Genomic DNA, 23,334 nt, shown 5'->3' with positions numbered 1-23,334 from the left:
CACTTTTGAGGAATTTCAATAGATGGAACATAGGTATTGGCAAAAGAATTAGAAATGCCAAATGCAATATAATCTTGTTGGTGCATAGAAGTTGTTACCTGAATGTGTCGTTAATTGTTCTTTCATTGTAGATTCTTCTTATTAATGCTATATCTAGTTTTCAATGCATAGGTGTTCTTACAGATGCCACCTCTATGGGAGAAATATGAATTATGGGACAAAACATCATTGTTATCCGTTGTTTGAAATAATTGCTTTTTTCCCCCTTTCAAGTCTGGTCCTCATGCTGATATGTGTACCAAATGTGAAATTCTTGATCTCTTTGTATGCATAACAGGAGATTGAATATGATTACCTGGGTTCAAAATTGGTTTATGTGAACATCGCAATCTTTCACTTAAGAGCTTGTGCTTTTGTGTTACCCAACTCATCAGTTATTTGAGTTTGTTCGAAGATCTTTCTATCCATTTTCCTATTACCATGAAATTGTACAAATAATTTTCATTTCCTTGGCTGAGTAGCTTGAACTTTGAGACTGTCGAGAAGGAGAAAAAGAAAAGGAATTCTTTGGGGGTGGGGTGTTGTCTTTTGGATTTTGTAGTCAACAATGGTTTTTCACTTACCCTCTTCCTAATATTCTATGTTTCGTATTTGATCCCAAGTTGATTACTTGACCGTGTAATTGGAACTTAGGTGATTTTGTCGGGTTGGGCTTTCTGTCTAGCTTATGATAATTGTGTTTGGAAAAAAAAGTATCTCATTTTTCCAGATTAGTAGGAAATAATATTGCCACAGTTCCCTCCTACATCTGTTTTAGCATCCACCAGATACACATTCCCATATGAGGTATATACCTTTAGTCCGAAACTACGATTTTCTCCGGAGATCTACATGTGCGAGTACAACTGCTTTTTCTTGCTAATCATTTCTCTATATGACTCTGCAAGATGCCTCTTACTTTGCTTCATCTAATCGAACTTGTGAAATTGGTTTTACAGATTATATCTCCTTCCAAATAGTCTTTTTAGATGTTACAAACGGTATAGTAGTGGTGAGGTGATTTATAAATGATTCAAGCAATGTGAAGTAGGGAAGGCCTTTGGAATCGATCTTGTTGTACATCCCTTCTGGTTACTATTGTGTGGATTTGGCTCTATAAAAGGTGAAAGCTAGGTATTTCATACGTTAAATCCCTTATTTGCAAATGTGGCTAATAAATTATGTTGGAAACAGCAACTTCAAATTGTTGTGTTGCTAAATAAGATGGATGACGCTTGTGAAAACTTGGGAGATGCCTAGATGATGATCTTGCAGACCAGTGACCTTCCATTTATGCATATTTCAGGAACCTCTTGTGCAATTAACTGAGAGTTGGACCAATTAAAGGTAACTTGTGGATCCAGAGCTTGCATAATGATTCCTTACTTGTGAGAAGTATAGGATGCTCTTGAGTTCTATTTGTTCCTATACTTGTCAATTCCCTATTTAAGACATTGATGGAAAAAAGAAAAAAACTTGGGCATTGTGCTTTTCTTTCGAGTCTGGTTTTATAGTAGAAATAGTAGTGGTCAACAACTGGTGGTATCGACCTTGTCGAACCAGTAGCCATGTGTACCTATCAATTGGTAACTCAGCAAGTCTGTCAACTAGTCTGGACCACTTCTAGGCCTTCCAAAAACTTTAAGGAAGAGTGTTGAAGTTGGGTTGGGGTTTGGAACTCTAACCTCTTGTAACTAAAAGGCATGCCAACCATCTGCTCCGGTGTCTTCTTGCTTCATTTTGTGGTGGATTGCTTATTTATTGACCGTATTGGCTTAGTCTATTAAAAATTTGAACAATTCTATTGAGAACGGGAATCCTGTCTTTTGTGCTCAAGCAACTTTGCCGAGTGACCGGGGCTTCTTTTGTTACGGGACAGGTGTATTCTACTTGACAACTTTACATGCAATTGGCTCAACGGTCGAACTGTGAGAACATGGTTCTACCAGTTTGACTCCGGTTGAACCACTAGTCCGGTTTTAAAAACGTTTATTCTTTTGTTCTTCCTATTATGTATCTGCTCTCCTCATCAACACAAGGAGTGGCAGCTTAGTTTCTCCACATAAATGCATATACATCCTATTTCATGCCTGCAATTTTAAAGGATGTTATACTTTCTGCCTTAACATAACTGCAAAAGTTTTGTTGACAGTTGGAGCCTTGTACTTGAATGTATGTCAAGGAATGTGCATTTTATGACCCTAATGGGCTAATAGTGCCACTTTTGCTTCTATTTTGTGAGAACACTTTTGCTTGGTTGTCTCATTCTCACTTCCAGAACACTAACCCAAAGTGAAATTACACATCTTGGACTCTTACACCTAGAGATGGAGAATGAGAAGATTTGCTGCATTCCCCATACTTGTAGTTCCTCGTTGTTTGTGGTAAAAAATTTTACACCGCCGTACAATTGAGCTGAGGATCAAATTATTGCGATGCCATCAATTGTATACTCTGAAAACCATTTTCCTTGAGCTTCTTACCATGTCCATTTGCAGTTTGGATTTTTGGAAACTTATTGTTGCTCATAGTCTTTCCTTTCTGTATCATTGTTTGAAACTTGCTAGTATCAATAACAAATTTATTTCATTGACTAGGTGGTGGAGCTGAATTATCCTGTCCATTCTCCTTACTAAATTCCCACTTTTACAACCTACTCTTAAGTTTAAATATGACTGGCGTAGGTACATTGTGCCTCTCTAATGGATAATTTCATGTTTGTTCTGACGGTTGAAAACCTGCAAATTTATGCTCCAAATAATGTTTTTTTTCCTTTGAAGAAGTAAAATACTAAAGTATTAGGTCTTCCTGTAAATTTTAGATCAATTGGGAGGTCAAAGTGCGAAAAAGATGAATCTTTAGTGGCCAGACAAATAAAGAAAGAATAATTATCTTCTTATGGTAGGTTCATTATAGTCGAGTTCGACTAGGAACTAGTAGGTACATGTTCATGATGATAGATACTATTAGGGTCTTTAGTATAGAAAGATACTGTAGAGCTTTCACGGTTCACATGCATACGATAGCCTCTTCTGGTACATAAGTGTTGCTCCCGCCTATGTTTTAGTACGATGCAAGTATTGTACTTATTAATTTTACCCTGCAAAGGTATCAAAACATCACATTAGTTTTGGCCATATTATAGGAATATTGGAGTGAAATCAAGTTGAATTATTGATTCTTGGCTATAGCTAGTAGAGGTGTAGCTTGTGTTTTGGCCGCAAGAAAGCTGGCCCTGGTCTACGTACTTGGACAAGGTGAAGATGAAATCTCGATTCAGAACAAACATCTATTGTGGGTGGACCTCTAATCGGGGACGGTCTCTCCGGCAATTGCTTCAAATTGAGAAAGCTCTCTCTTTTTCTATTCAGTGTGTGAAGCGCTTGAATGTCTTCATTGAGAACATGATGTTGAACTGAGGAGTTGGCATTTTACAGAAAAAAACCTACTGTGAATGAAGGTGATCCGAGTGCAAATCTAGATTCTGTTCTAGTTTATGTGGTAGTGATTGTACTTGATGTTACGATTATATTATGGTTGTTTATGTGCACTAATATTTTTTTCATTGGTATCTAACTTAGTTTTTGGTCATAAGGGATATTACCATCATCCTTAAAAAGAAATGGATGGTTAAGGTGGAGCAATTTTGAGGCAGTTTTCTTAGAAATGACTTTAAACTTTACATTGTGAAAGAACTTTCTTGCCGATAATTTTTAATGCTTGAGTTGACTTTCGAGAGTCGCCATTAGCTGAACAACATGATGCCTCATACTTGGAAGTCTGAATTATCTTGTTTATGCTTCAGATTTCTACTCAACCTGTAAGTATCATCCTATCTTTCAGTAAAAAGTCTCCAAAAATCTGTGTAGTTCAGATGTTGAATGTTTTGAGGCAAATTCATTGCAAAATTGTAAACACTGTCGCATGATTCACAAGTCATTTTTGTTCTCGACTGCTTAAGGCCTGCTTAATTTTAGAAAATGCCTTTAGTTTCCATTTTCATAGAAACTTTTTTCAATGTTTTGCTAACAAAATATTTGTTCAGTGAAAATAATATCATTAGGGATAAAAATTGTTAGAATATGCTTGGGTTACATCACTTTCAAAAAATATGCTTATTATTTTTTTCCAAATCTCCATGTTTGCTTTTGGAATGAGAATACTAAAAAGTCATCTTCAGTTTGTAATTTTGATTCTGAGAATAGTTTTCCTTTTATTCGTTGACTGCTTTCGGAGTGTTACCAAACTCATTTTCTGGTCTGTTTTAATTCTCAAATTGAAATCATAATGGTGTTTTGAGAATCTTTATCAGCCGAATGCCTCCTTAGATTATCAATCTCTTTCCGTCTGCAGAAAAAATGGACTTCAAGTTGCTCAACAGGCTTTGAACATTGAAGATTTACTTCATTCATCCAACCATTATTATCACTAATGCATAAGCAGTGGGCTGTTGCCATAAATATATTTCATGAGGAAGTTTGATTTGCTGCAAAGCTTGTTAGTGACCATGGCAAGTAGTACTATTAATACAGAGCGGTAGATGGCGTTTCATTTTTCTTCATTGAACTGTTTTCGTTTGCTTATCTAGGTCTTGACTCTTTCCCTCAGGAGGAATTTTTCAGTCTATCTGTTTTGTGTTAATTCTCTGAGTGAAGTGGTATGGCTAATTTTTTAAGCTTTGGTACTGCTATAGGACTTTGGCTTTTTTGGTTGGTTTTTATAATCATAGTTTGCTAGTTGGTTCAGTGATAGGGTATGAAGCGTGTATCAAAAGTTGTTTGTGATGCTGGAAAAGAACTTCTGCTGGTTGTCCTCAATCATCTAGGTGCGCATTATTGTCTTTGCATTTGGCCTTTTTCCCAAATAATTAAATTTCACGCATCTCAATGAACAGTCTTGGAGGTGATCAGATAGAGATAGGAATTTGTTACAGGAAGTTATGCTATGCACATATTGAGACAAGCCATAATTTTCAGAACATCCTGATGTTGATTCTTCATACGAACATATCATATGCAATGATCTGAATTAAAATCTGATTTGAGTCGATTCAACAAGTTGGCAATATCTCCTATAAGCGTATAATGGAAATTTTAGGTCATTAATCATTGCTTTGAACTTGAACTTGATCTAAGTTTGAGCTTTGAGTGTACTTGTACATGGAGATATGGATATATAATGTTTATACGTTCACATTATAATTAGCAGGTGTAGAGATATGTTCTCAATTTAAAAGGAAAGAGTTTATTGCCTTAGATCTTAGCATATATCTCCTCACAATTGCAAGTCAATTTTTGTACCGAAAGAAACAGGGGAATTGAGTTAATCCCACTTGTTGTGCTGTAAAGGAATGCCCTGCCATGCCCAAAGTTCTTGCCCAATAAAACTCTGATAACCCAAGATAACATAGCGCAAGGATAGGAAACTGTCCAAATTCTTGTCGAAGAACAATGAAGGAGGAGATGCTGTGCAGACTCTGCCTCTTTTTGCTGAGGAAACACCTGCTAACCAGTATTTTTCCTCATTTCTAAAGTAATGATTTGTTCTCAGGTTGCTTCCCAAGCAAAAAGAGAAACTCTAATTGGAATTCTCACTTTCCAAATCGATTTCTGAGGAAAATCTGTTTTGCCACGAATCTCCCTATCGAGCAGCTTGTAGTAACTTTACAGAAAAGATTCCATCTCTTCCGTTAAGCAACAGAAATCTTTGAATTATGCAACACATAAAAGAAGGCAGGCAAAAGCTTCAAAGTCCTAATCTTGGGCTTGGCTCACGAACTCAATGTCCCAAATGATCATTTCGTTGTTTAAATGATAACAATCTGCTACCAAAGCTTCCTTGTTCCTTGACATTTCACCCAAATGCTTACACATACGACTCTAATATGTGAGAATCAAACTCCATTACTTGGGAGTGTATGTTTTGTAGTAAATGCACACCAAATTGGAATAAGGTTCTTATGATTGAGAATCTCGGTAAACAGAATTTGATTTTTCAGAGAATGGTGTTGTGTGTGAAAGCATTTGTGGGAAAATGTCGATCATCTCTTTCTTCTTTCTGACTTCGCTTGCAAGCTTTTACATCAAATCTTCAGCTTGTCTAAGGTGGTTTGGTTCTTGCAAAACATGCCATCCACTTTTTTGATTGTTGGAATACCTAATTAGGAGGATCAATTTCTAAGAAGTTCTGAAGCACTGCACCTTTGTCTCATGGGGTGCCTTAGGAAAGAAAGAGACAAAATGTAGGGTCTGGAATCTTCGGTTGCTTCTGCGTTGTACCTTTTGACCAGCTTTGAGCATCATGTGCTATTTCTGTATACTCTTCTAATGCTTCACTTTTGTTTGTTTTTCTTTTGTTTTGTTCTCATATATACTGATGTACTGGAACTTTTTCTTTCAACAAAATCCTTTATTATCTATAGAAAATATATTGCCAGTTTATTCCCTTGCCAGATCTCTCTCCATTTATGTGGGCATTTTTGTGTGTTGTGAACATGTGCTTGGGTGTGCACATGCATGCGATCATGTGCTTGCACAGGTGTGCACACATGTACACGCACGTTATAGGGCTGTTGTTAATTAGATCAGATTCTGTGCTTCTCGTGGGTACAGTGACTCTCATGTACATGCTACATATTCTTCGTGATTACTAGTATAGTGAGAAATGACGTTTCTAGTTACATTCTTTAAGGTTATAGACTCCTGTTTCCTTTTTTTTTGGATAAGTCTATTAAAGAGCACCAAGAGCACCAAGGGGATGCCTCCTATTTACAAATTTCCACCTAAAAGCTCATATTTACCTTAAAAAAAAAAAAAAAAAAGACTTGGTGTCCAAAGCACTGCCACCACAATGTGAAAAAAAATAAGGTAGAAAGCCAAATATCTTTTACAGCACCTATAGAACTTTCCTCATTTTTAAAAGCCTGCCTATTTCTTTCTTACCAAGGCTTATGAACTCTCTTTAACTCCATAGTACTGCCGATCAATGCTTTTGGGCTCCTTTCTCCTTTTGTCTAATCAAAATGTGCATTCACGATGGTGTAGAATTTTGTGGAAAAATTGCCAAGCGATAAAAAGGTTAAGCTAAGAAATAAAGATGTGGTTTACTATCTAAATGTTATAGTACTCCGCCTCTCTCGTAAGCTGGGACTTCACCTTACATTGAAGTGTAAACATTTGATAGTTGGGGAGTTAAATAGGTAATAGGACTCTAGAGATGTGGTTTGATATTTAAATGTTGTAAAGAAGTTATCCTTCACCAAGGTGTTGAATAGAAATGCGGTTTGATATTTGATTGTTCTAAAGAAGTTACCCTTCCCCAAGCTAACATCAAAAGGGCTAGGGCTTTTGTCTCCTTGAAAACAGTAGCATTTCCTGTCAATATTGTGCTTATAGCCCACAACCATCACATAAATGGCCTCTCTCTCTCTCTCTCTCTCTCTCTCTCTCTCTCTCTCTCTCTCTCTCTTAAAGCAACTTTGGGGCAGGACTTGATAATTTCACATGAACATTCCAAACTTCTAATCTGCTTGCATGAATTGGATAGCGAGACTAGGCTCCATTTCTTTATTGAATTTTCCAGTATATCTTTTATTTGGTGGAGACTCTAGAGTATGTTGTTTAGTTCAAACATAGTTTGCAGAAGATGAACATGGCTCGTAATGACCATTTTCTTGTGTAAAACATTTTCTTTTGTGAACTTTTAACTTCAATGGTTCCAGCAAGTAATGTATGTGGTCAATGCTATTTTTATCCCTCATCAGTGTGTCAGTTTTCTTAAGAGATGATATTTGACGTACAGGGTTAATTAATTGAAGTATTGTTATTTACTTAGCAGCCTGCTGTAGAAATCATTGGCTTTAGAATGGGTGAGCTCAGGGGTCTTTCAAGATGGCGTTCTTGTTATCTAGGTATTGGTTCGGATGAGACACTGGCGGATAATGCAGTGGAAAAGGCTGGAATGTTGCTTGTACAGGTTGAGTGAGGGTGCTCTCATCTGTTGTGAAGCCGGTACGCCTGTTACAATCTTTCTTGTGATTTCTCTACCTTTCTTGATATCTTCTATTTGCAACTATTGTAATATCTTACCCATCCACACATGGCTGAGATGGTTGAGGGCTTGCCTTTCCTCTTTGGAGGTTCTGAGTTCGAACTCCCTGATCGGCTCCGTGATTGGAGTGGGGGTTCATAGCAGTGGGTTGCTGTGCTAGTCTCCCCGGAGGTATAGTCGCAAATACCGAATCGGCGTAAGCTGACAAGGGAAAGTGGATCCACAGTCACCCAAAAAAAAAAAAAAAAAACTATTGTAATATCTTGCCTGTCTCTCATCATGTATGGTATCATGTCTTTAGTGACACTAAATTACTAAGTTTTAAACATGAAGTTGAACTATTTGTGGATAAGATATGACATGGGTTGCTTAGAATGACATATTGACATAAGTTAAATAGCCTTTAATTATTTGAAAAATGAGCTTGTTATCAATATTGTAAAGGAGTCATCGTTAGACGATGGGCTTTACACGTGACTTGAACCTGTTCAACAAAGGTCCATTTAGTAACTGTTAAGGTTGTTACGGAATACTGACAATAGCACATTGTTGTTTTGTTGATATCGTCATGTTTTTGAAGCAGCAAAAAAGAGAAATTGACAACTTTTCTGTATCTTTGCTTCCCATGCCTCACACAACTTGGGGTTTGTACCTTCTCAATTCTCGCATGCTACCCTGAAGAAATGCAATTTTACTTGTTTCAAAATGAAAAAATCATAGTGTGACCACTAGAGCAAGGTCAAAATATTGGTAGGATCCTATGGAGTTCTTGAGCCTGTGGCATGCTTGTAGTATTTGCCTTAGGGATCGAAAGCATATTGCATTGGTTAATAATGTGCATGTTGCTGAAGCTTTTGCTTTCGTCTCTCTTTCAGTTTGCAAATTTCTTCAGCTGGCTTTTGAAATGTATAAAACAATCGATGTCAGAGCCAAGTGATCAACTTTTAACATACAATAGGTTTGTCTAACTTTTGTCAAGCAGGGTCCTTCCTCATGGTGAATTCCTATATACTCTTTTGAGTTTGATGGTGAACTTTTTGTAGTGTTCTTGAAGTTTCTATTAGGGGTGAGCATGGTCCGGGTTGGTCCGGGCCACCCCCTAACCCTAGGACCAACCCGTACAGTGTCGGTCCTCAATTTTTAGGACCGAGGACCGACCCTATTGAGCCTGGGACCAAGGACCGGACCGACCCAATGGGTTCGGTCCGGTTCCAGGGTTAACCCAGGATCGATCGATAATTTTTTTCGTCTTATTTTTTATACTCCCTAAAAAAGCAAACCTACAAATTCAAATTACACATCCATCGACAATGCAGCATTGTGCAACTAAATTATAAATACCAATACATATTTAGCAAATTTAAGATGACACAATAATCGTACCTGCTAACCGCTCATCGAGATATGAGACAAGATGGAATGTTCTTGTAATCATCTATCTTTAATATTCATAACACCATATGCAAAATCGTTTTCCTGCATTTGATCATGTAGAGTCCATTCAACCAAAAAATGAGCTTCACACCACTTAACTAGCAAATCATCGTAGCAACTGCAGTATTAGTCTACTCTTCACACCACTTCACACCACTTGAAAAGCAAAGTGTAGCTGAAATTCATTAGTAAAATACAATTAAATCATAAAAAGTTCAAAATACTTAATATAAACCATGAATATATAACTTCACATCTTGTTAATTCACTTGAACTTCTAAACACTTGAAAACAAAACAAACGACACTTAATTAATACTCAACAAAAGTTTTAAATTGAAATTACTATTAGTGCTATTGATAGAACATCTCAATATAATATAATATAACAGACATTTTACTTAGGTTTGAATATATAAAATAATTATAAATAATATAATATAATATAATATAATATAATATACGGGGTTGGTCCAGGTTGGACCGACCCAAAACTCTTAGGACCGAGGACCAACCCGCATAGTGTTGGTCCGGAATTTCAAGACCAAGGACCGACCAGTCCCTTGGGAACCGGACCGGGATCGGCGGGGTTGGGCCGGTCCGGGGGTCGGTCCGTGGTCGACCCTAAACCGCATTTGCTCACCCCTAGTTTCTATATGATCAAGATGCCGCTATGCATCTCCCGGATCTTTTCGAGGCTGATGAAGAAACTACCATTGATCCGTGAGTGATTTTCTCTACTTTTGGTCTTGCTTTAAATATCGAATGATATGCTGTCGGCCTAGTATTATTTCATGTGCTTTAGCGGTGACTCATGCTTTGAGGCAATGTGACCAAATTAGTTGGCAAAGTTGTGAATATGAAATTGTAAATGACTCTGGTTTGGGGGCTAGTTCTTCATTTCAGGTCATCTTGCTATCATCTTCGCCTATATTCATTTTTTAATTAACGGGCACCCACCAAAGCATGAAAGCTAGGATCATTCCCGCAATAATACCTACTGGTTCTCCCATTCTGTTCCATAACCGGAACAGGAAATACTTTGAGTGCGCTTCCACTAGATGAGGTTGACTTAAGCTAGGGTGGTTTTTGGGCTGCAACTGTGGTTATTGTTGGTCCACCACTACTTTAAGTAACCACATGGTAACAAGGGTCGAAATTGACGGGTTGATCATCGTTTCTCATTGGATTGGAAGGTCTCATATTCCGAAATATCAAATGCATTTCCTTGCGCTTTTTTGCCTTGATATATCTTGTCAGATCAGTGAGATGTCTTGCCCTCATTTTTATCTCGGACAAACAATGCGGGGAGTCGGAGAATTACTGCAGTTTGGAGGATTTGGGGGACTGAGAATATTTGCGAAGGACACTTGTGAAAGAATTTCAATAGATGGAACGCAGGTATTTTTTTTTTAGGGCAATGGCAAGTAGAGAAGTGGCTTGTGTTTTAGCTGCAAGAAAGTGGGCCCGATCTACATGCGGACGAGTATGAAGAAGAAATCTACGATTCGAGAATGACTATCTGTTCAAGAGTTTGTGGTGGTTATGCTCATGTCGCCGCGTGGGTGGACCTCTAATACTTGAAGCTGCAGACATCAGTGTAAGAAGCAATGCATGTGGGCTTTTGATTTGAAGCTCTTCGACTTCACCCTTTCGGAGAAGTCTTAGTCTATACCTGCCATGTGCCTTTTACGCTAGGCGGTATTTGTCGATAGAAAAAGTGGAGTGAAAGGTAGCGATTATCTATTGAGTTGGATAGAATTGACCGAAAGATGCTGAATCATGGCTTCTATCTAGTGGTAACTGTCGTCATGGTATTGCTGTAAGCTCTGAGACCTGCTCGATAGTGCCAAGCTTTTGCTTCATCTGTATATGCTTACTATTTGCATGTGTATGAGAACCAAATGTTTGGTTTGGATTATCTACGCTTTAGGTTGAATGGTTCAGGTAGTGTACTTGACTAACGAGCTCGCTTTTGTATGTTGAAATCTCTCACCCGAAAATGACTCGCTTCTCCACGTGTCATTGTCATTGACTCACTTTGGATTGAATGGTTCGGGCAGTGTACTCAACTAAAGAACATACGCTATATTCCGATCTCAGATATTTGGAGCCCTCAAGTAGATGGCAGGTTTAAGATCATGAGATTCTGTCTACAATATCGTGAATGGACTTTGTATCCTCAATAAAGAGCATCATGGAGTCTTTTAATTCAATGATGTACATTCAGGAATCAATAATTCTTTAATTGTAGTATTCTTTCTCTGGGAATTATTGCAGTCTCAGGAGAAAGTATGCATGAATGTAACATGTGCATTTGTGATACTTCTTTTCTTATGTTTATTATTTGCCGTGATGATAGCTCCTTTGGAACTTAAGCTGAATTTACTCTGAAATTAAATCCTCCTTTATTTATAGCCCTTCCAAATCTTTTACGTCTTCAATGTATTCTTCCGAATGCAAGTGCAGAAATAGTGACATTTAACATTAATTATTAGATGGGACAATAACATTATCAACAAAATAAATGATTGTTAACGGGTTGTTTGCCAGTGCAAATCGCATGTAAACTTTAAATTCCATGACCCGTTAAACACAAGCTCGTTTTGGAGAAATTGGCGTTAAAATTTTCGAGGACCAAGAATAGAAGGCTAGGAAAAGAAGTACGGCTAAGGAAGAAGCTTTGCTATTAATAGGAAATGTCTAAGAAGACGACTTGTGTCTATTGCACCAGATACCATTGGCTAAACCTTCTATTAATAGCCATTGTAGAGCCTCATAAAATCTACTTCTCGCCACTATTCTCGGTAATAATAGAACAAATGATTATTTGTAACTCAACATCATTATCAAACTAACTGCCCAAATGATTGGAGAATATCAAGGTAACTTAGCATCATGTCTTAACAACTAAGCATTATGTCTTAACAGTGAGTGTTCCGAAAAATAGCTTTATTGCCTGTGGATGGCAGCAAACTGGCAAAGACTTAATACATGAGACTGATAAAGTCACTTAAGAAGGCAACAAAGCTGATCTATACACAAGCGAATAACCTTATTAATGATGACGGGTCAAATACAGATAAGTACCTAATATGCCCTCATATTAGTTTAACCAAACCAATCTTCTTTTCTAATGTGATATTCCAGTCACCTATTGATAAAAATGCATACAGAAACATGTTGCCGCCTGCTTATTACGTCTTTTCATATCTACTTAGTGGTTAAATTATCTTGTCAATATCCACTTGGCATCACCTAAGTGAAAGTGAGTTTTAGCTATTCAAAATGAGGAAACACTTGACATCCTTTCAAGCCAAATGAGTATTGGATGCTCGGCACACAATGTTAGGGGAAATTACCAAGAAAGTCTTAAGCCTATTGCGGTTGCATCAATTTAGTCATAAACTTTTAAATTTGGCTAATTGAGTTCTAGACCTTTTGAGGATATGCCACTGTAATCCATTTAGTCAAATTTTGAGCAAAAATTGCCAATGTGGATAATGTTTACAATTTTTTATTAATTTTTCAGACTTTTTTCTTTTCTTTCTATTTTTTTTTCCTTCTTCTTTTTGCCAATGGATGGTTGCTAGCCACCTAGCCATAGGCCATGGCTGGCGAGGGTGAGTCACTATGGCAAATTCCGTGGTCTATGCCCATTGTAATACCCCATGGTATTGACAGCCGTTCATCTCAAACTTAGAATAGTTCCACAAGCATAGTGTGCCTATGAGAGAGGGGAGGGGGAAATTTGTTTAAAAAGTCATAAACCTATTACATTTTGTCAATTGAGTCATAAATATTTTCACATTTTGCTAATTGAGTCTATCCGGGAAATTTTGACTAAAATTTGCTGATGTGGACGGTTGGCACTAACGTCACTTTTTAAATAATATTTTAATAATATTGAATTTGTTATGATTTTTTCTTTTCTTTTCTTTTCTTTTTACTTTTTTTTGGGGGGTTTGGAGTTAGGCCGGCGAGGACCACGATGCCCTCGCCGGCCAAAGCGAGGGCGTGTGTGCCCTCAACCTAGGTCAGCTAGCCACCCTTGCCAAACTAACTCCAAAACCCAAAAATAAAAGCAAAAAAAGTAACAAATGAAAAGAAAAGAAAAAAAATCATAAAAAATTCAAAATATTATTTAAAAAGTGCCATGTCAGTGCCAACCGTGCACATTAGCAAATTCCTATCAAAATTGATTGGATGAACTCAATTGGTAAAAAAATGAAAATGATTAAAATTCAATTGGTAAAATTAAAAAGTTTTTCATTAAATTGACAAAATTGCAATAAGTTTAGGGCTTTTTGGACAATTTTCTTGAGAGGGAGTAGCAATGGAAGTCTTGATTTTAATTTGGTTAAACACATATATGCAACTCTCGTATGTTGAACTCCCTCGGTTTGGGTTATCGTGCTTGTAAGTTTGACAATCTCAACCAATATCTCCGATTTGTTCGATATCTTCCTATCCATCACCTTGGCGTGCTTTGTAGAATATGAAGTACATTTGGCGACTGCTATTCGATATACTACCGTGGCACACCACACGGGAATCAACTCTAAAAGCGTCTTCAACTCTTCAACTCTTCATCTTGTGTCACAGTGGCTACTATTTTCACAATTTGTCCTTCGAAATCAATTCTTTAAAATCATTATAAGAGATCTAGCAATTTCCTTTAAGTACAAAATGAACCATGACACGTATATATTGTATTCTCCATATCATTAGAAAGAACATGGATATCTTTCTTGAAAGTAATTCCTTTAGATGAGTTGTAGATATCTCTCTAGAGAAAATGGGTTGGGGTTCGGAACTTCAACCTCTCGTAATTAACAGGCATGCCAACCATTTGCTCCGCGTGTCTTCTTGCTCCTTTTTGTGGCGGATATTTTATTTATTGACTATATTGGCTTATTAGTCTATAAGAAATTAAAACAATGCTTTTGAGAACCGGAATCCAGTCTTTTGTGGGCAAGCGGCTCTACCGAGTGACTGGGGCTCCTTTTGTTTTGAACATGCCTATTCTATCAAATAACGCCACATGCAATCGGTTCAACTGGTTGAATTGGCAAAGTACGGTTCTCAAGTTTGACTGGTTGAACCACTAGTCTGGTTTTATAGACTTTTGTTCTTTTGTTCTTCCTATTTACTATGTATCTGCTCTCCTCATCAGCACAAGCGGCATCAGCTTAGTTTTTACTCCTATGTGCATATGCATGCCATTATATGGGTCCAATTTTAAACGATGATTCACTTTCTCACTTACCATAACTTCAAAAGCTCCAGCATATCTCGACAGTTGGAGCCTTGTATGTATGTCAAGAAATGTGCATTTGATGACCCTAATGCATTAGTAGTGCCACTTTTGCTTCTATTTTATGAGAACACTATTGCTCGGTTGTCTCATTCTCACTATCGAAACACTAACCCAGGGAAATTACACATCTAGGACTTTATTTTACACCTAGAGATGGAGAATGAGAAGTTGGCAGCATTCCCATACTGCAATCCCCCCTTGTCAATTAGTGGTAAGAATTTTTCATAGTGCCCATGTCACGCCCCGAACCTCGAGCACGCGCACATCCCACTGCGGTCGATAGAAATGCGACTTCCCAGGACACGTCGCCGACCCATTCTTTTTAATTACACATGCGGAAGCGAATAAATAATCCCCAGACAAAACTCAATTGGGATAGAAAACGGGATCACATTTTCAAAACCAACCACACATCTTTATACATATCAAACTAGTCAATTTACAAGACTAGGCTATTAACAAAAGATCTATAAAAGATCAGTCCTAAAAAACAAAGCTATCCTAAGACCAGCTAGACAGGTCCATTCGCCAGCTCTTCAGTCTGGATCGGCGAAGTCAAAAATCCTCTCAGCGACCCTCACTGGTCTACCAAAAAGCTCCGGAGGATCCGCCATCTAGGGACCTGAAATATTATCCCACAACCGGGATGAGACGATGTCTCAGCGAGTCCTACCCTCTAAAACTCAATTAGGAAGAAAATAAGCCTCAGGGTGCTCTAGCCACACAAAGAGAATAGAGGACTTACCTCGCCTCAGTCCTTCCTGCACGTCAGTGCAACTCATACGTCGATAAATTCATATCATCTATCAATTCATATCATCTATCAATTCATACCATCTATCCATCCATTAATAAATCATGGCTCACTCAAGCCGACATGGATGCAATGCTCACAAGCGATATAGATGGTAGCTCGCACAAGCTGATATATACATAGATGATAGCTCGCACAAGCTGATATATACATAGATGATAGCTCGCACAAGCTGATATATGGATCGTTGCTCTCACAAGCTGATAAACGATCATTGCTCTCACAAGCTGACATATAATGCTCACACAAGCTGACAATGATGCTCACACAAGCTGATATATATAAACCAATTGCTCGCCAAAGCAGTAAATATATTTAAACCATAGAACCGGGTATACAATCCAATAACATCCAACGATTCAAACGATCCTACAAACCAATTACGGTGCCAAAAGCCAACACCGGGTATTTTCAAGTTAAATACCAAAACTTCTCCAATTTCATTTAATTCCTCACTTTGGAATAATTAACCATAATCATCATTTTCACTCAATTTCGCAATTACGCATACAATTAGCACAAACCGACCGCACCTTTTGCTGCGTCGGCACGAAATTCTAACGACCAGGCCATCCGGCAAAATTTTCGAAATTATTAAATAATTAAATTTAATTCCGAAAATTAAATAATTAAATATTATATTATAATAATATAAAATAATAAAATAATATTTAAAAATTCGAAATAATTATTTCATTAAAAATAATCAATTAGGGCTTAAATTAGATTACACTAATTTAAACATACAATTAGCCCTAATTAAACATCCATTAAACTAATCATACAACTAATCTAATTTACATTAAAATAATCTAATCTAACCACATAAACCTAATTAGACTAATCTAAACACCCCTTAAGCATGATTAACTTGCTAAGCAAGGTTTAGAGGATAAACTCACCGGTTTTGTGCGCCGGTGAGTTCACGGCGACCACGACACCAAGGCGGTCGATAAACCCCAAAGCGGCGACACCAACGGAGGCCGGGAAGGGCTTGAAAACGGGCCACGAAGTCTGGAACTTCTTGCTGTCTTCGCTTCGATCCGGACTGAACTGCAGAGAAGAAACCAGAACTTCAACGGCAAAACGGGGCGATCGGAGCTCCGGCGAGCGGGTGGCTCGTTCGCCGATTCAACCGGGAAGTTAACTTTTACGTGGATCTTTGGAGAAAGGTCGGCTGGAGCAAAAACTGGAACGAGGGGAAAACGAGAGGAGGAAATGGGGTCCGATGGGCATGCGACGGTGGAGGGGCGTCCGCTCGGTTCCTCGATTTTTGCTGAGCTTCTCTCCTTCAACAACAATGGAGAAAGCCTTAGAGAAGAAGCTACTTAAGAGTGGGGTTTCCTTGAGCTCTCTAGAGCTCAACACTTGCCATCTTCTCATTGGCTTTGCCCCCACCATGACACCACATGACCTCAGCCACTCTCTCTCCTCCAATCTTCCTCTACAAGCTTGGCAATAGGTGCAAAATATGGTGTGCCATGGGAGCTACGAATTTTGGACATTCCCCAATTCAATCCATTCAATTCTCTCTTAATTCCAATCAATTTAAGCTCAATTGAAGCTCAAATAAATCGGTCCATGTGTCCTCGGCCTTCTCATGACATTTCCCCGTCAAATGATCCAACTCGCATCCTGAAGATTCGATTCAAAACGGCTCTCTGACAATCCCGAACAAAAACGGCCTTACTTTGCTTTTCCGCCAAAAATCTCGGTTTGTAGAAAAATCTTCGAAGATGAGTCGACGTTCCTAAAATGAATTGTGACATGCCGTAACTTTCAATTTCTGAATCCGGGTTTAAAATCACGGTTAATTTCAATGCGGCGCGATTTGAGCGCGTCGTAATCTACCGGATAGCTTTTAGGAAATTTTCAGTGCAATTGACCCGTGGTTGATTATTTTCAAGCCACGACATAATCTTCGACACATTGGCGACTCTTGATTGTCGTAAAAATCTCGAGGTTTCAAATACGGACACAGGGTACCCAAAACGACAGAATAATCAGTTCAGTGCCGATCGACGAGGATATTGAAATCAGGTGGAATCACCCACACTCTAATTACATATCTCGCCGAATCGACCTATTACTAATCTCTGTTCGATTCTGACAGTGTCGTAATGATCCTTGCAGATTTATACGGTCGAACAGTCGGTTCATGGTCAGATTCTTAAGCCTATTGCATTTAAATTCCTTAACGGCTTCACCTGATAGACTAGTTATCTCGTGAGTGATCAGCTCGGAGAATTGAACTATAAGCGCGCCGATGAAAAGTCCGTCTCATTTAATTGAAAACAGAATCAGAAATTTGGGATGTCACAACTCTTCCCCTCTTATAAAAATTTCGTCCTTGAAATTTAAACCATTACAATCCTTGAATCAAAAAGGTGGGGGTACAATTCTCTCATCGACTCTTCACTTTCCCAGGTTGCTCCTTGGTGCCGTGGTGTTGCTGACCACTTTGACCAACGGAATGGTCTTGGTGCGTAGAACTTGCTCTTTGCGATCCACGATCGAACCGGGCTTTCAACGTACGACACACGGTCGTCCACGTCCAATTCCTCAAAATTAAGCACGTGGGTCGGGTTAGGCTCATACTTCCTCAACATCGACACGTGAAAGACGTCATGCACTTGCGCCAACTTTGGCGGTAATGCAAGACGATACGCTGAATCCCGATTCTTTCCGAGAATCTCAAAGGGACCTACGTACCTCGGACTCGTTTTCCTTTCTTGCCAAAGCGCGAAGTACCCCTCATTGGCGACACCTTTAGAAAAACGTGATCACCAACTTGGAACTCCAACGGTCTTCGACGCTTATCTCGCATAGCTTTTCGACGGCTCGAGCGGTGCATGTAATCCGCCGATCACCGCAACCGCCTCCACGACCGCTGAACTAACCCGAGCCCGTAAGCTTTCTTTCACCAACCTCATCCCAACACACAGGTGTTCTGCATGCTCTACCATACATCGCTTCGAAAGGTGCCATCGAATACTTTGCTGATAACCTGTTGTTGTAGGCGGTCGACGAGATGAAGCTGATCTTCCCAACTCCCTTTAAAATCCAATACGCAAGCTCGCAAAGCATGTCTTCGAGGGTTTGAATAGTCCTCTCGACCTGGCCATCCGTCTGAGGATGATAGGCCGTACTGTACTGCAGCTTCGTACCCAAAGCACTTTGTAAGCTTTTCCAAAGGCGGCTGTGAACCTCGGGTCTGCGTCTGGGCAGTAATCGTCACTGGCACTCCATGCAAACGAACGATCTGACGCACATACAGATCTGCGTGTCTATCCAAACTAAGGTCCTTTCGTACTGCAATGAAGTGAGCCGACTTCGTCAATCTGTCGACCACTACCCAAATCGAATCATTTCCTCTCTGACTCCTCGGTAGTCCAGTCACGAAGTCCATCGTGATATGTTCCCATTTCCACTCAGGAATCTCAAGAGGTTGCAAAAGTCCTCCCGGCTTACAATGCTGTGCCTTTACTTGTTGACAGGTTAGACATTTGGCGACATGCTTGGCGATGTCCGCCTTCATACCAGACCACCAATAATGTTGACGCAGATTCTGATACATCTTCGTACTGCCAGGATGAATGCTGTAACTGCTACGATGAGCCTCTGATAAAATCTCCTCTCTAAGCTCCACATCGTCAGGTACACACAATCGTCCTTGGAACCTCAGTGTTCTGTCCTCAGCAATCTGAAAGTTAGCATTCCTTTTTTCTGTATTCTCTTGCAGAATCTTCTGAATCTTTGGATCTGTCCACTGCAGCATCTTGATTCTGATCTGAACTTCCGGCTCAATTCTGAGGGTGGCCATAAGGTTCGAAAGGTGGCCTACCTCAAATTTGAAACCCGAATCTCGAACTTTCTCAATCAATCTCCATTCCTTGAGTACCATCTGAGCAACTGAAGACTTCCGACTTAAAGCATCAGCAACTTTATTTGCTTTTCCAGGGTGATACAAAATATCACAGTCATAGTCCTTCAAGAGTTCCATCCAACGACGCTGTCTCATATTCAACTCCTTCTGAGAGAATAAATACTTGAGACTCTGATGGTCAGTGAAGATCTGGAATCTTTCTCCGCACAAATAGTGTCTCCAAATCTTCAAAGCGAAGATGATAGCTGCAAGTTCTAAGTCATGCGTCGGGTAATTCAATTCATTAGGCCTCAAGCGACGGGATGCGTATGCAACAACCCCGCCATGTTGCATCAGCACGCAACCGGTACCCACCGAAAGACGCATCACTATAGATCTCATAACCTCCAGGACCAGACGGTATGGTCAGCACAGGTGCGGTAGTCAGCTTCTTCTTAAGCTCTTGAAAACTACGCTCGCACTTGTCTGTCCACACGAACTTCTCATCTTTCCTCAGTAAACGAGTTAACGGTGAAGCTAACGCTGAAAACCCTTCCACAAACCTTTCGTAATACCCGCCAAACCCAGAAAACTTCGATCTCTCATTCGTCGTCGGTCTCGGCGGTTAATCACTGCTTCAATCTTGGACGGGTCCACTGATATTCCTTCACCTGAAATCACGTGACCTAGAAACGCCACACGAGTTAACCAAAACTCGCACTTACTGAACTTGGCATACAGCTCATGATTCCTCAGAGTCTGTAGCACTATCCTCAACTGTCTTTCATGATCTTCTGGACTTCTTGAGTACACCAAGATGTCGTCGATGAACACAATTACAAACCGATCCAGATACTCCTTGAACACTCGGTTCATCGATCCATAAAAACAGTGGAGCGTTCGTCAAACCAAACGGCATTACAGTAAATTCATAATGGCCGATCGAGTACGAAACGCCGACTTCGGTATGTCTTCCTTCTTGATCCTCAACCGATGATACCTCGTCCTCAAATCGATCTTTGAAAATATCGACGCTCCTTGAAGCTGGTCAAACAAGTCATCAATCCTCGGAAGTGGATACTTGTTCTTAATCGTCACTTGATTTAGTTGACGGTAGTCGATGCACAGACGTAACGAACCATCTTTCTTCTTCACAAACAAAACTGGTGCTCCCCAAGGCGATGCACTAGGGCGTATGAATCCCTTATCGAGCAATTCTTGCATCTGTACCTTCAATTCTTTCAATTCAGACAACGCCATCCGGTAAGGAGCCTTAGAGATTGGCTCTGTCCCGGGTGCTAGTTCAATCACAAACTCGATCTCTCTCTCTGGCGGTAGACCTGGCAACTCTTTAGGAAACACATCTGGAAATTCTCGAACCACTGATATATCTTCTAGCTTCAGCTCCTCGACTGTCGTATCTACGACAGTTGCCAAGTAACCTTGACAACCCCTGTCTAACAAACGGGTTGCCTTAAGCGACGATATCAGAGCAATCGAGGGTCCTCCTCGACTCCCGATAAATTCGAAACTCTCACCCCCTAACGGGTTAAACTGAATCGATTTACGATAACAGTCCATCTTAGCTCGTTGCTTGGTGAGCCAGTCCATGCCAATAATCACATCAAAATCATACATGGCTAGGACTATCAGATCTATTTCCCCCACTCGCTCACCAATCACTAACTTGCAACCATAACAACCCAATGCAACTAACACCTTATCCTTTAACGGTGTAGATATGCTAACCACCGACTCCAACAATTCGGGACTTAAACCTATCAGCTTAACAAACTGCTCAGCTATAAAAGAATGAGTGGCGCCGTGGTCAAACAAAGCATAATAAAGCATGGTCGTTCAACGAAACCGTACTGTAATCACATTAGGCGCTTCCTCCGCCTGTCCTCTTGTGATGGCATACGTCCTTCCCTGAGCTGGAGGTCTCATTAGTCCACCCTGTGGTGCGATCTGCGGCACAAACCCCCTATTCTGACCCAACTGAAGCGGCGGTGGCGGCGGTAACTGCTGCGGTCCTCTCTGCTTTCTAGGACAATCTCTGGCTATGTGACCTTGCTGGCCACATTCATAACAGGCGCCCGTCCTAAGTTGGTATGGGGCCGTACCATGTCGCCTTCCACAGAAGCGACACGCGCCATTCTGATTTGGCGTTGACTTCCCAATTCCACCCTTCCTATTGGGCGGAACATGATACTTTCCTCCATACATCGGTTTCTTCCCAAACCGATTACCTTCTCTGTTCGACCCAAACCGTGACCCAGATGCGGCGGCTCTCTCATTCTGGTCTCTCTCAATCATCTGGACTCGTTTGTACAAGTCATTGTAGTTCCCCAAGTTCAGTAGTATCAGCGAACTCCTCAGTTCCGGCCTAAGCCCATCTCTGAACCTCCTAACTCGGTTCACCGGATTCTCGACCAATTCAGGGGCATACCGCGATAGTTCCGTGAACTTCGCTTCATATTGGTCTACGGTCATAGTACCTTGGCGAAGGCGCTGGAATTCTACCATCTTCACTTCTCTGGCAGATTCAGAAAAGTACTTGTCGTTGAAAACTTCAAGAAAGGCGTTCCACTCTGGAACTACGCCTTCAAGGAATACTGTGTCTCTCGCGGCTTCCCACCAAATCTCAGCATTACCTTCTAGTTGGTAGATTGCAAGAGCTACCTTCTCCACTTCAGTGCACATTAGCAGTGCAAAAGCCTTCTCTAAGCCCTTGGTCCAAAGAACTGCAGCTTCGGGGTCTCCTGACCCAGTGAACTTCGGTGGATTCAACCTCCGGAAATGCTCCACCAACTTATGCATTGGTCTCCCAGCGACCACGTCCCTAGGTGGAACTTCAGCAGGTGCAACAACAGGCGCGACAACTGGTGCGGCGGCGGGTGCAACAACAGGTGCAGCAGCGGTGGCAGCAGCAACGGCAGCAGTAATAGCGGCGGCTTGATTCTGGGCCTGCTGATCCATCCGATTCCCCATGGCCTCAAGCATCTGCAGGATCCCGTCGATCCTCGGATCACCAGGGGCTGCTACCCCAGCACCAACGGGAGGTGTTGCTACTCCACTAGCGCTAGCCTCGCCTTGCGCTCGACCACGTCCACCTCGGGTACCGACCCTTGTTGGCGTCCTCCCCCGAGTAACTAGACTCATGGTCTTCTTTCTAGGAGTCCTCTCCTGATCACTCATAACGCAAGTTCTCTACAGACACCGGTTTTCCAATTCACATTGAATTAGAATTGAGTGACCTACCAAACAATTTACCAATCAACTAGAAATCACATGCACCAGCATGAAATCAAAGTCATTCCTACTAACTATCCCATAAACCATCGCACCTTATCACTCCAATCACAGACCCGCTCTGATACCACTTAAACGGGGATGTCACGCCCCGAACCTCGAGCACGCGCACATCCCACTGTGGTCGATAGAAATGCGACTTCCCAGGACACGTCGCCGACCCATTCTTTTTAATTACACATGCAGAAGCGAATAAATAATCCCTAGACAAAACTCAATTGGGATAGAAAAGCAGGATCACATTTTCAAAACCAACCACACATCTTTATACATATCAAACTAGTCAATTTACAAGACTAGGCTATTAACAAAAGATCTATAAAAGATCAGTCCTAAAAAACAAAGCTATCCTAAGACCAGCTAGACAGTCCATTCGCCGCTCTTCGCCTGGATCGGCGAAGTCAAAATCCTCTCGCCGACCCTCACCGGGTCTACCAAAAAGCTCCGGAGGATCCGCCATCTAGGGACCTGAAATATTATCCCACAACCGGGATGAGACGAT

At 40.4% G+C, this 23,334-nt stretch overlaps 2 long non-coding RNA genes across 2 annotated transcripts; both read left to right on the top strand.

Moving 5' to 3' along the window:
- Positions 1-7,720: 7,720 nt before the first annotated feature.
- Positions 7,721-9,148, top strand: LOC120292123. Its single transcript, XR_005549774.1, has 3 exons — positions 7,721-8,048; positions 8,964-9,046; positions 9,132-9,148. It is a non-coding gene; the product is annotated as an uncharacterized LOC120292123 (long non-coding RNA).
- A 1,934-nt stretch (positions 9,149-11,082) lies between these two features.
- On the top strand, positions 11,083-11,737 carry LOC120292125. The gene is made up of 2 exons (XR_005549776.1): positions 11,083-11,121; positions 11,585-11,737. It is a non-coding gene; the product is annotated as an uncharacterized LOC120292125 (long non-coding RNA).
- The last annotated feature ends 11,597 nt before the right edge of the window (positions 11,738-23,334 follow it).

Source organism: Eucalyptus grandis, chromosome 3 (genome assembly GCF_016545825.1).
Source record: "Eucalyptus grandis isolate ANBG69807.140 chromosome 3, ASM1654582v1, whole genome shotgun sequence".
In the NCBI taxonomy this organism is placed as follows: domain Eukaryota; kingdom Viridiplantae; phylum Streptophyta; class Magnoliopsida; order Myrtales; family Myrtaceae; genus Eucalyptus; species Eucalyptus grandis.
This window is presented reverse-complemented; position numbering and strand designations above follow the sequence as displayed.